At 45.6% G+C, this 12,547-nt stretch overlaps 1 protein-coding gene across 1 annotated transcript in view; it reads left to right on the forward strand.

Moving 5' to 3' along the window:
* Nucleotides 1-4,799: 4,799 nt before the first annotated feature.
* The window catches only part of LOC127527750 (gastrula zinc finger protein XlCGF28.1-like), a 36,274-nt gene continuing 28,526 nt past the window's right edge, over nt 4,800-12,547 (forward strand). The window contains exon 1 of the mRNA XM_051927551.1: nt 4,800-4,954. The gene's annotated coding sequence lies outside the window, so the exon portion shown is untranslated. The remainder of the gene's footprint in view (nt 4,955-12,547) is intronic.

Here is a 12,547-nt window from a genome sequence, read left to right on the forward strand (position 1 = left end):
GACAGTTCATGTCAGAGCACAAACCAAGCATGAAGTCAAAGGAATTGTCTGTAGACCTCCAAGACAGGATTGTCTCGAGGAACAAATCTGGGGAAGGTTAAAGAAAAATTTCTGCTGCTTTGAAGTTCCCAATGAGCACAGTGGCCTCCGTCATCCATAAGTGGAAGAAGTTCAAAACCACCAGGACTCTTCCTAGAGCTGGCCGGCCAACTAAACTGAGCGATCGGGGGAGAAGGGCCTTAGTCAGGGAGGTGACCAAGAACCCAATGGTCAGATTGTCAGAGCTCCAGAGGTCCTCTGTGGAGAGAGGAGAACCTTCCAGAAGGACAACCATCTCTGCAGCAATCCACCAATCAGGCCTGTATGGTAGAGTGGCCAGACGGAAGCCACTCCTTAGTAAAAGCCACATGGCAGCCCACCTGGAGTTTGCCAAAAGGCACCTGAAGGACTCTCAGACCATGAGAAAGAAAATTCTCTGGTCTGATGAGACAAAGATTGAACTCTTTGGTGTGAATGCCAGGCGTCACGTTTGGAGGAAACCAGGCACCGCTCATCACCAGGCCAATACCATCCCTACAGTGAAGCATGGTGGTGGCAGCATCATGCTGTGGGGATGTTTTTCAGCAGCAGGGACTTGGAGACTAGTCAGGATAAAGGGAAAGATGACTGCAGAAATGTACATAGACATCCTGGATGAAAACCTGCTCCAGAGCGCTCTTGACCTCAGACTGGGGCGACGGTTCATCTTTCAGCAGGACAACGACACCTAAGCACACAGCCAAGATATCAAAGGAGTGGCTTCAGGACAACTCTGTGAATGTCCTTGAGTGGCCCAGCCAGAGCCCAGACTTGAATCCGATTGAACATCTCTGGAGAGATCTTAAAATGGCTGTGCACTGACGCTTCCCATCCAACCTGATGGAGCTTGTGAGGTGCTGCAAAGAGGAATGGGCGAAACTGGCCAAGGATAGATGTGCCAAGCTTGTGGCATCATATTCAACAAGACTTGAGGCTGGAATTACTGCCAAAGGGGCATCAACAAAGTATTGAGCAAAGGCTGTGAATACTTATGGACATGGGATTTCTCAGTTTTTTTATTTTTAATAAATTTGCAAAAACCAAGTAAACTTTTTTCACGTTGTCATTATGGGGTGTTGTGTGTAGAATTCTGAAGAAAAAAAATGAATTTAATCCATTTTGGAATAAGGCTGTAACATAACAAAATGTGGAAAAAGTGATGAAGCGCTGTGAATACTTTCTGGATGCACTGTATAAGTCCTCACAGGTGGTGCAGTGGTAGTGCTGCTGCTTTGTAGAAAGGAGATTGTGGAAGATTGTGCGTTCACTTCTCGGTTCCTCCCTGTGTGGATAGTGCTTTGAGTACTGAGAATAGCGCTAAATAAATGTAATGAATTATATATAACTTTAATCACCAATGCACCAGACGTACACACCTCTCATCACAGCGCTCCTGTTTAACTGTCAGAACACAAGATGCACGCGAAGTCAAAACTTGATTTGAACAAAAACAAGAAACCATCCATCGTTAAACAGAAAGGATCTGTGCCCACTACAGAGCAATAACGCCTACTAGTTTTCCAGTATAATAACATTATATACTACTCAAAAAAATGAAAGGCCCACTTTTGAATGAGAGTACAGTATCAAGTCAGTGGAACTTGTGGGCTATTGAGCTGCTCAGTTAAGTAGCAGAGGGGCTCATTCATCAGTTTCAGATGTTTTGGTGCACTAGAGGGGCAACAATGAGATGACCCTCCAAAACAGGAATGAATGGTTTCACAGCTGGAGGGAGGCCACTGATATTTTTCCCTCCTCATCTGTCGTTTTCCATTTGTCTACGGTCAGTGTTACTACTGGTAGCATGAGGCCATACCTGGACCCTACAGAGTTTGGTGGCACAGGTAGTCCAGCTTCTCCAGGATGGCACATCAGTATGTGCCTCCCATTGCCAGAAGATTTGCTGCATCTCCCAGCACAGTCTCAAGGGCATGGAGGATTTTCTAGGAGACACAGGCAGTTACTCAAGGAGAGCTGGACAGGGCCCCTCATAGAAGGTCCTTAACCATTCAGCAGGACCCACAGCTATCTGCTCCTTTGGGCAAGGAGGAACAGGATGAGCACTGCCAGAGCCTACAAAATGGCCCTACAAAGGCAGGAAGAACACTGGTGTGAATGTCTGTGACCAAACAATCGGAAACAGACTTCATTAAGGTGGCCTGAGGGCCTGACATCCTCTAGTGGGCACCGTGGAGCTCGATTGGCATTTGCCATAGAATACCAGTATTGGCAGGTCTACCACTGGTGGGCGCCCTGTGCTTTTCACAGATGAGAGCAGGTTCACCCTGACCACATGTGACAGACGTGAAAGGGTCTGGAGAAGCCGTGGAGAACATCATGCTGCCTGTGACATCGTTCAACATGACCGGTTTGGTAGGGGGTCAGTGATGGTATATCTGGGGAGGGAGGCATATCCATGGAGGGACGCACAGACCTCTACAGACTAGACAACGGCACCTTGACTGCCATTAGGTATCGGGATGAAATCCTTGGACCCCTTGTCAAACCCTATGCTGGTGCAGTGGATCCTTGGTTCCTCCTGGTGCACCACAATGCCCAGCCTCATGTGTCTGTGAGAGGAGGAAGGAATTGATCCCATTGACTGCCCCCCCCCCCCACTCACTCTACAGGTTCTCAAACTGTGGGGCTAGGGGGGCGTGAAGTAACAATAAAGGGGGCGTGAATGTTGCCATATGTGGCGTAATTTCGCTTTTCATAGGGAAATTTTAAACTTGTAGTGATGTATCAGCAGCAAAAAATATAGGAATAAATTTTTTTAGGGTTTCAAAAAAACGTTAGGGGGGCACGATTAAAACTGTTATGAAAACTCGGGTCACAAATACTTAAAGGTTGAGAAATGCTGGGTTAGACAACGGCACCGCAGGACTGCCATTAGGTATTGGAATGAAATCCTTGGCCCCCTTGTCAGACCATATGCTGGTGCAGTGGCTCCTGGGTTCCTCCTGGTGCACCACAATGCCCAGCCTCATGTGTTTGCAAGAGGATGAAGGAATTGATCCCATTGACTGCCCCCCGACGCTCACTCCACTCGCCTGACCTCAATCCAATAGAGCACCTCTGGGTGGGACATTATGCTTAGTCCATCCGACGCCTCAAACTGTCCAGGAGCTCAGTGATGCCCTGGTCCAGATCTGGGAGGAGATCCCCCAGGACATCATCCGTCGTCTCATTAGGAGCATGCCATTCCCTACCTATACCCCACACCCCTGACGTAGTCAGGCATGCATACAAGCACCTTTTGGGTGGCATACAAACTACTGAGTACAATTTGGAGTTGTGGCAATGAAATTTTGTCAAAATGGACCCACCTGCCTGCCCTATCATCATTTCTTGACTTTGATTTTCGGGGTGTCTCTGAATTCAGCCCTCTCTCTTTTGGTTCATCATTTTCATTTCCATCCTTTCGTTCCTAACACATCACCATGTCAGTCCATAGCAGCAGAGAGAGCCAGCAGGATTTTTTTTCCCTTAGAGATCTGATCTGTTTTCAAAGTGTTTACACACACACACACAAAATGGGGCTTTGCTTTTCTAACTGTAACAATAAGTGCATTAATACTAATGAGGAACCCCTCTACATTACATTTCAGTTAACTGTATGTGTGTAGGGCGGCACGGTGGCGCAGTGGGTAGCGCTGCTGCCTCGCAGTTGGGAGATCTGGGGACCTGGGTTCGATTCCTGGGTCCTCCCTGCGTGGAGTTTGCATGTTCTCCCCGTGTCTGCGTGGGTTTCCTCCGGGCGCTCCGGTTTCCTCCCACAGTCCAAAGACATGCAGGGTAGGTGGATTGGCGATTCTAAATTGGCCCTAGTGTGTGCTTGGTGTGTGAGTGTGTGTCCTGCGGTGGGTTGGCACCCTGCCCGGGATTGTTTCCTGCCTTGTGCCCTGTGTTGGCTGGGATTGGCTCCAGCAGACCCCCGTGACCCTGTGTTCGGATTCAGCGAGTTGGAAAATGGATGGATGGATGGATGGATGTATGTGTGTATGTATTTGTCGTAAACCAACTGCTTAAACGATAAGCTGACAGGTCACAACAGCAGGATCTCAGCATCTGACACACATCACCCTTTACACCAGTCTAGTGTCAGACATGCACTCCTAATTCTTTTTTTTATTCGACCCCTAGATTAGATAGATAGATAGATAGATAGATAGATAGATAGATAGATAGATAGATAGATAGATAGATAGATAGATAGATAGATACTTTATTAATCCCAAGGGGAAATTCACATTACGTTGCTTTGTGTAACTTAAGGACAAAAGTTTTGTAACAAATGTTAAAAAAATACCAGCAAATACTAATTAGTGTGTTACGGAAAAAAAATAACATTTATCCATCCCTAATACGGGGACGCAATGTGTTTTTTTAACCTTTAAATCACAGGATTACGACGGTCGCATTGCAACTGAAAATGAAATCCTTATCCACCGTTTTATTAATACGATTAAGTACGAAAGTAACACTATAAAGTTCGTCAAATTTCATTTCCCTCCCTCTTCGTTCGACTTAAGTTAAACGTTTTCAGGTGACAAATATTCGTTTAAGACGTTATAAAATTCATAAGTTTTCATTTTTTCCCCCGTAAGAAGTGACGAGCCCACTTCTACATGGGGTGCGCATGCGCCCGAGTGAGTGCCACGAGCCCTAAAATAGAATAGCGGAAATGACCATTTCGCGCATGCGTGGTACAAATCGGATTGTGACTGCAGCCCGATGGAGACGAACAGAACGGAATGAAAACAAAGAGCGGCGTCGAGGTGGAGTGTAGGTAAGCAATTGCAGAATCGAGTCACACAGAGAAGAGTGGAGCAGGAGTCCCGGTGAGACGAGGACGGCGAGCGACTGTGCTAAGGTAACGGAGTGGGCGGCGACCTCAGTTGTGTGTTCACATGTTGACGGTTAAAAAAAAAATAAACGTGCGGTAAAGCGGTGTGGACGCGAGGGCAGCGGAAAACTTGAGCAGGTCGGGCTGAGCGGCGTTAACGTTGCTGGGATTGTGGTCATCGGTTTGTGGGAGGACATTTGTAATCGAATATTGCAGTACGCGGTTATTTACAGTAAATTGCGAATATGTTTTATTATTGATGGACGTTAAAGCCGTTATGCTCTATTAAATTGCGAATGCAGCCATGCTAATTTCCCAGCTTTCATTCAATTAGTTTGATTCAAAATGCCGTGACCTTTTCTAAAGCTTTCCTCCAAAATCAACTGGCACTTGTTAAAGTTTAAGCCTTGTAGTTCCCAACCAGACACGCCATGTTGTGAGCTGCAGCAGCAGTTCCTCGTCGTCATCGTCAGCCCTGACTACATGGCAAGTCATGTTAAGTTAGGGAAGTCAATACCTCTCACAAGAGTTTAAGGAATGACTGTCTGCTAGAATAAAATCCCAAACCAATAATTTTGCAAAGCCTTCTGGTTTCAGTTTAAAATTGTATTAAAGATAACTAGGGGTTTTCGCTCGCTAAACGCCCGCTATCTCACGGTTCAGCCGCAGGACGTTGGTGCGCTCCTCCGTTTGAGAAAGAGATGGTACGACGGTGCGGGTCAGCCCCACGTTACCGGGTCCCACAGGGAGCGTCTTCATCCCGCCACCGCCGATGAAGGGATGAGCCAGCTAACGAGGACACCACATAAAGGAAGGTTAATCAGTTCTTTTATTTCAAACAAAATACGAGTATCCTAAAAGTACAGCACAAAGTTCAACACAAAAAAGAAGTTTACATCCATCATCCAACCAGCTATATCCTAACACATGGTCACGTGGGTCTGCTGGAGCCAATCCAAGCCAACACAGGGTGCAAGGCAAGAACAAATCCTGGGCAGGGATTGGATGGAAATGAAAACGATGAACCTACAGAGAGAGGGCTGAATTCAAAGACACCCCGAAAATCAAAGGGAAAAATGAGGCAACGGGCAGGAGAGTCCATTTTGTATAAATTTCATTGCAGCAACTCCAAATGGTACTCAGTAGTTTGTATGCCCAACGCCGCCACAAACGCACTTGTATGCCTGCCTGACAACGTCCTAATGAGATGATGGATCATGTCCTGGGGGATCTCCTCCCAGATCTGGACATCACTGAGCTCCTGGACAGTCTGAGGCATCGGATGGACTCAAACATAATGTCCCACCCAGACGTGTTGTATTGATTTGAGGTCAGGCGAGTGAGTGGGGGGGGGGGCCGGTCAATGGGATCAATTCCTTCCTCCTCTCACAGACACATGAAGCCAGGCATTGTCGTGCACCAGGAGGAACCCAGGAGCCACTGCACCAGCATAGGATCTGACAAGGGGTCCAAGAATTTAATCCCAATACCTAATGGCAGTCCTGCGGTGCTGTTGTCTAGTCTGTTGAGGTCTAGTGTGTCCCTCCATGGATATGCCTTACCAGATATACCATCACTGACCCCCCACCAAACCGGTCATGCTGAACGATGTCACAGGCAGCATAACGTTCTCCACGGCTTCTCCAGACCCTTTCACGTCTGTCACATTTGCTCAGGGTGAACCTGCTCTCATCTGTAAGAATCACAGGGTGCCAGTGGTGGATCTGCCAATTCTGGTATTCTATGGCAAATGCCAATCAAGCTCCACGGTGCCCACTAGAGGACTTTGGGTCCTCAGACCATCGTCTTGAAGTCTGTTTCTGATTGTTTGCTCAGAGACATTCACCCCAGTGTTCTGCCTGCCTGCTGGAGGTCATTTTGTAGGCTCTGGCTGTGCTCATCCTGTCCCTCTTTGCCCAAAGGAGCAGATACCGGTGGGTCCTGCTGATGGGTTAAGGACCTTCTATGAGGTGCCCTGTCCAGCTCTCCTCGAATAACTGCCTGCCTGTACGCCTCCTGGAATCTCCTCCATGCCATTGAGACTGTGCTGGGAGACAACAAACCTTCTGGCAATGGGAGGCACGTATTGATGTGCCTGCCATCCTGGAGGAGTTGGACTACCTGTGCCACCAAACTCAGTAGGGTCCGGGTGTGGCCTCATGCTACCAGTAGTGACACTGACTGTAGACAAATGCAAAACAGATGAGGAGGTAAAAATGTCAGTGGCCCCCCTCCAGCTGTGAAACCATTCACCCCCCCACACCCTCTCCCAGCTTATATTTTGCCTTTGATTCCTGTGCTTCTCTTCATTTTCCTCTGATGATGACTCCTTGTGGGGGTTGAAAGCTCAGAAATACAAAAAAATTTACAATACATGACTAATCTTTGTTGATTTCTAGCTACAGATATGCAACTGTATCACAGACCTTCACTTCTCTCTCTCTCTCTCTCTCTCTCTCTATATATATATATATATATATATATATATACACACACACACACACACAAAGTCCAGGAAAGGAGAATATGAGTCACATATGTTACAATTTTATTCCTGAGATTTCGATTCCTTCCAGGATTCATCAGAGTAAAATGAAGAGACTTACTGCAATCCAAGGCAACATATTGCAGATGAAGAGGGGAAGATAAGTGGATATGGGGTGGGGGGGGGATTGGGGGTGGTGGTGTGTGATTGATGAGGTGCAGTTCAGAGGGTGTTGGTCATAAAGTCTTATTTAATATGTGAATGTTCTTCATGTTAAGCCTGCATATGCTGAGTTCACGTCTGTTATTGCCGTTTTCATTTGATAGCCATGTTTCAGGCAGCTCTCCGGCACCCTTAGTGTTAGCCTTGAATTTTCCTTGCACCGAGTCCCATTTAAATGTGTGTCGGGTTGAACTTGCATGTGTGTAAATAAGAGGCCGTGGGTCTTTTCTCCTGACTGCATTGTGATGTTCCTGTATATTAGTTTTAAGGCTTTAGCAGTTGTAAATGCTGCCCTCCTCCGTCCCCATTTTTAAAGTTCTCCCCTCCCTTTTACATTTTAAATGTGATCCTCCACTTCTCTTAGGTTCAACCACCCCTCTATTATTGAATGACGACCCTCTTGCACATGCCCTACACGAGTGTTAATGTCCTGTTAGCAAGGCGTACCCCCTTTGCTCTTCTTGCCCACCAGAGTTTATCAGTGTGGTGGTGATCTGCACACTGCCGCTTTCCATTTACCTGCACGCAGGCTGAGGCTCCACACTGCCATGTAAGCCATGGATGTCTGTCTGTTATATAGTGCCTCTATCTATTGTGACAGATAGGGGGCGCTCTTGCTCCCTTGAACCCTCGGATCGGATGCCAGACACCAGATAAAAGTCCAAATATAATATTTATTTAGACAATACAGTGCACAAAGCACCCTCAACTCCACAATACTCATAAATCACCAATACAATATCACTACAATAATCAATCCTCCACTCCCAGACGCGTTGCCACCCTTCCTCCTGAGTCAGCTCAACCCTGGGATCTCCCACAGTCCTTTTTATAGTCCATGACCTGGAAGTGCTTCTGAACCCTCAGTCCATGTGACTTCGTAGCACTTCTGGGTCAGATCAAAACTCTTCTTTTTCATCCTGGAAGTACGTCATTTCTTCTGTCCATGTGACTGGGACGTACTTCCAGGGTGTAGGGAAAATAGTCCTTGATCCTCCCTGCAGCATCCTCTGGCGGCCCCCACGGTATCCAGCAGGGCTGTGAAGGAAAACTCCAATGTCCATAATTCCCTGCTGGCATTCGGGGAACCTCCATGCTGCAGGGAGGGCTCCAACTGGCGGCCTGGGGGTATTGGCCGTGATGAATGGCCGGCCATATCCCACACTAACTAACTAACTCTATCATATAGTGCCTTTCAGATCTATCTATCTATCTATTGATTATATAGCACCTTTCATATCTATCTATCTATCTATCTATCTATCTATCTATCTATCTATCTATCTATCTATCTATCTATCTATCTATCTATCTATCTATCTATCTATCTATCTATCTATCTATCTATCTATCTATCTATCTACACTGTGTGTGTTTCTATATATATTTGCAGCTGGAGATCCACAAAGGGAGAAAATGAATCGCGTAACATAAAGTAGTTTTTATTCCTGACTTTTCAGCCCCTGCTAGGGGCCTTCATCAGAACATAATGCTTATGCTGGGTGGATTTATATCCAAATGTCTGTTAATGGCGTTTTTGTCCGATAGCCAAGATTCAGCCAGCTCTCTGGCACTTTTAGTACTGGCCTTAAATCTTACTTGTACATTGTCAAAGATTTAAGGCCAGTACTAAAAGTGCCAGAGAGCTGGCTGAATCTTGGCTATCGGACAAAAACACCATTAACAGACATTTGGACATAAACCCAGCCAGCATATGCAAACATAAGAAGAACATGTTCATAATAAATAAAACTTTATGACCACTCCCCCCCCAACACACTGACCTAGCTCCCCCCACTTAATTTTTACTGTATATTGCCTTTGATTCTTGTAAGTCTAAGCATTATCCTCTGATGAAGGATCCTAGCAAATATGCAAACCGTATCACAGACCTTCGCTTCTATATATATATATATATATATATATATATATATATATATATACATATACACATACACATACAGTTAGGTCCATAAATATTTGGACAGAGACAACTTTTTTTTCCTCATTTTGGTTCTGTACATTACCACAATGAATTTTAAATGAAACAACTCCGATGCAGTTGAAGTGCAGACTTTCAGCTTTAATTCAGTGGAGTGAACAAAACGATTGCATAAAAATGTGAGGCAACTAAAGCATTTTTTGAACACAATCCCTTCATTTCAGGGGCTCAAAAGTAATTGGACAAATGAAATAACTGGAAATCAGATGTTCATTTCTAATACTTGGTTGAAAACCCTTTGCTGGCGATGACAGCCTGAAGTCTTGACCTCATGGACATCACCAGATGTTGGGTTTCCTCCTTTTTAATGCTCTGCCAGGCCTTTCAGTTGCTGTTTGTTTGTGGGCCTTTCTGTCTGAAGTTTAGTCTTCAACAAGTGAAATGCCTGCTCAGTTGGGTTAAGATCAGGTGACTGACTTGGCCATTCCAGAATTTCCCACTTGTTTGCTTTAATAAACTCCTGGGTTGCTTTGGTTGTATGTTTTGGGTCATTGTCCATCTGTATCATGAATCAATTTGACTGCGTTTAGCTGGATTTGAGCAGACAGTATGTCTCTGAACACCTCAGAATTCATTCGGCTGCTTCTGTCCTGTGTCACATCATCAATAAACACTAGTGTCCCAGTGCCACTGGCAGCCATGCACACCCAAGTCATCACACTGCCTCCTCCACCGTGTTTTACAGATGATGTGCTATGCTTTGGATAATGAGCTGTTCCACACCTTCTCCATACTTTTTTCTTGCCATCATTCTGGTAGAGGTTGATCTTGATTTCATCTGCCCAGAGAATGTTTTTCCAGAACTGTGCTGGCTTTTTTAGATGTTCTTTAGCAAAGTCCAATCTAGCTTTTCTATTCTTGAGGCTTATGAGTGTCTTGCACCTTGCAGTGCACCCTCTTTATTTACTTTCATGCAGTCTTCTCTTTATGGTAGACTTGGATATCGATACACCGACCCCCTGGAGAGTGTTGTTCACTTGGTTGGCTGTTGGGAAGGGGTTTCTCTTCACCATGGAAATGATTCTGTAATCATCCACCACTGTTGTCTTCCGTCGACGTCCAGGTCTTTTTGCGTTGCTGGGTTCACCAGTGCTTGATTTCTTTCTCAGGATGTACCAAACTGTAGATTTTGCCACTCGTAATATTGTAGTAAATTCTCGGATGGGTTTTTTCTGTTTTTGCAGCTTAAGGATGGCTTCTGTCACCTGCATGGAGAGCTCCTTTGACCGCATGTTGTCTGTTCACAGCAAAATCTTCCACATGCAAGCACCACACCTCAAATCAACTGCAGGCCTTTTATCTGCTTAATTGATAATGACATAATGATGGACTTAACCACACCTGCCCATGAAACAGCCTAAGAGTCAATTGTCCAATTATTTTGGAGCCCCTGAAATGAAGGGATTGTGTTCAAAAAATGCTTTAGTTGCCTCACATTTTAATCGTTTTGTTCACCCCACTGAATTAAAGCTGAAAGTCTGCACTTCAACTGCATCGGAGTTGTTTCATTTAAAATTCATTGTGGTACTGTACAGAACCAAAATTATAAAAAAGTGGTCTCTGTCCAAATATTTATGGACTTCTCCTCATTTTATTCCTGATGTCATTTCTGCTAAACGTCATCTTAGAAATGCTACGCTGTCTTGTAAATGTTGCCCCCCCTTTTACATTTTAAACGCAACCCTCCCCTCTCTTAGGTTTACCACCCCTCTATCATTGAATGCCCACCCTCTTGCACATGCCCTACATGCGTGTACACATACTGTTAGAAGTGCGTACCCCCTTTGCTCTTCTTGCCCACCAGAGTTCATCAGTGTGGTGGTGATCGGCACTCTGCCCGTCGCACACTTCCACTTGCCATTTCCCTTCACACTGCCACATCAGCCACTCGGACAGGCAGTGTGACGCAGTGGTTAAGGCTTTGGACTTCCCACCACTGACACTGTTTGACCCCGAGCAAGTCACTTCACCTGCTTGTGCCCCAACTAGATAAAGAAATTAATGTAACCAATTGAAACTCCGATGTAGTAAAAAATAAAGGCATCAGCCAAATAAATGTAAAAAAAAAAAAATCCTTTTCCCTGATGGGCATTCAGCCTGAATTTCCTATTTGATAGAAATCACCAAAATCCCAGACTCCTGGTAGGATGTTTCACAGGGAGTGGGTAATTTTTACCCATGTTGCATGTAAGATGTAAACAGCTGGTCTTTTTCTAACCTCCTTAGTCCTGAGTGGGGGTCACAGGGGGTCTGCTAGAGCCTATCTCAGCTATTATAGGGCACAAGGAAGGAACAAACCCTGGACGGGGTGCCAGTCCATCACAGAGCAAAAACAAACACACACCCCAAGCACACAACAGGGCCGATTTAGTATCTCCAATCCACCTAACCTGTGCGACTTCGGACTGTGGGAGGAATGCAGAGCGCCCAGAGAACACGCAAACTCCATGCAGAGAGGACACGGAATGCCAACCCTGGTTACTTAGATAGATAGATAGATACTTTATTAATCCCAATGGGAAATTCACATTACTGTGAGGCAACAGTGCCACCACTGCACCACACTACTGTGCCACCTTTGTGAATGGAGTAAGTGGAGGAAATCGCATGCAGACACAGGGGGTGTGTATTGTTGTGGAATTTTGCCTTAATGTAGCTGCTTTATAGCGCCCCACATGTTCAGCCTTAAATGTATATGGATAGCTGCTTTATGTAAAGAAACTTACTAGTTCAGCATAAGCCCACCAATCTGTGCCCATCACCAAAGCAGGTGCCCACTCACTGCACTGCTGTTATTATCAGGGGCATCAGCTGTTAATCCCATAGTAATATGGTAGTCTGTGGTAAAGTGAGGTCCGCTACTGATTGGCGGACTTCCAGATAGACAAGGACCTCTAGAAGACCACCAAAG

This window comes from Erpetoichthys calabaricus, chromosome 5, assembly GCF_900747795.2.
Source record: "Erpetoichthys calabaricus chromosome 5, fErpCal1.3, whole genome shotgun sequence".
NCBI classification, from domain to species: Eukaryota; Metazoa; Chordata; class Cladistia; order Polypteriformes; family Polypteridae; genus Erpetoichthys; species Erpetoichthys calabaricus.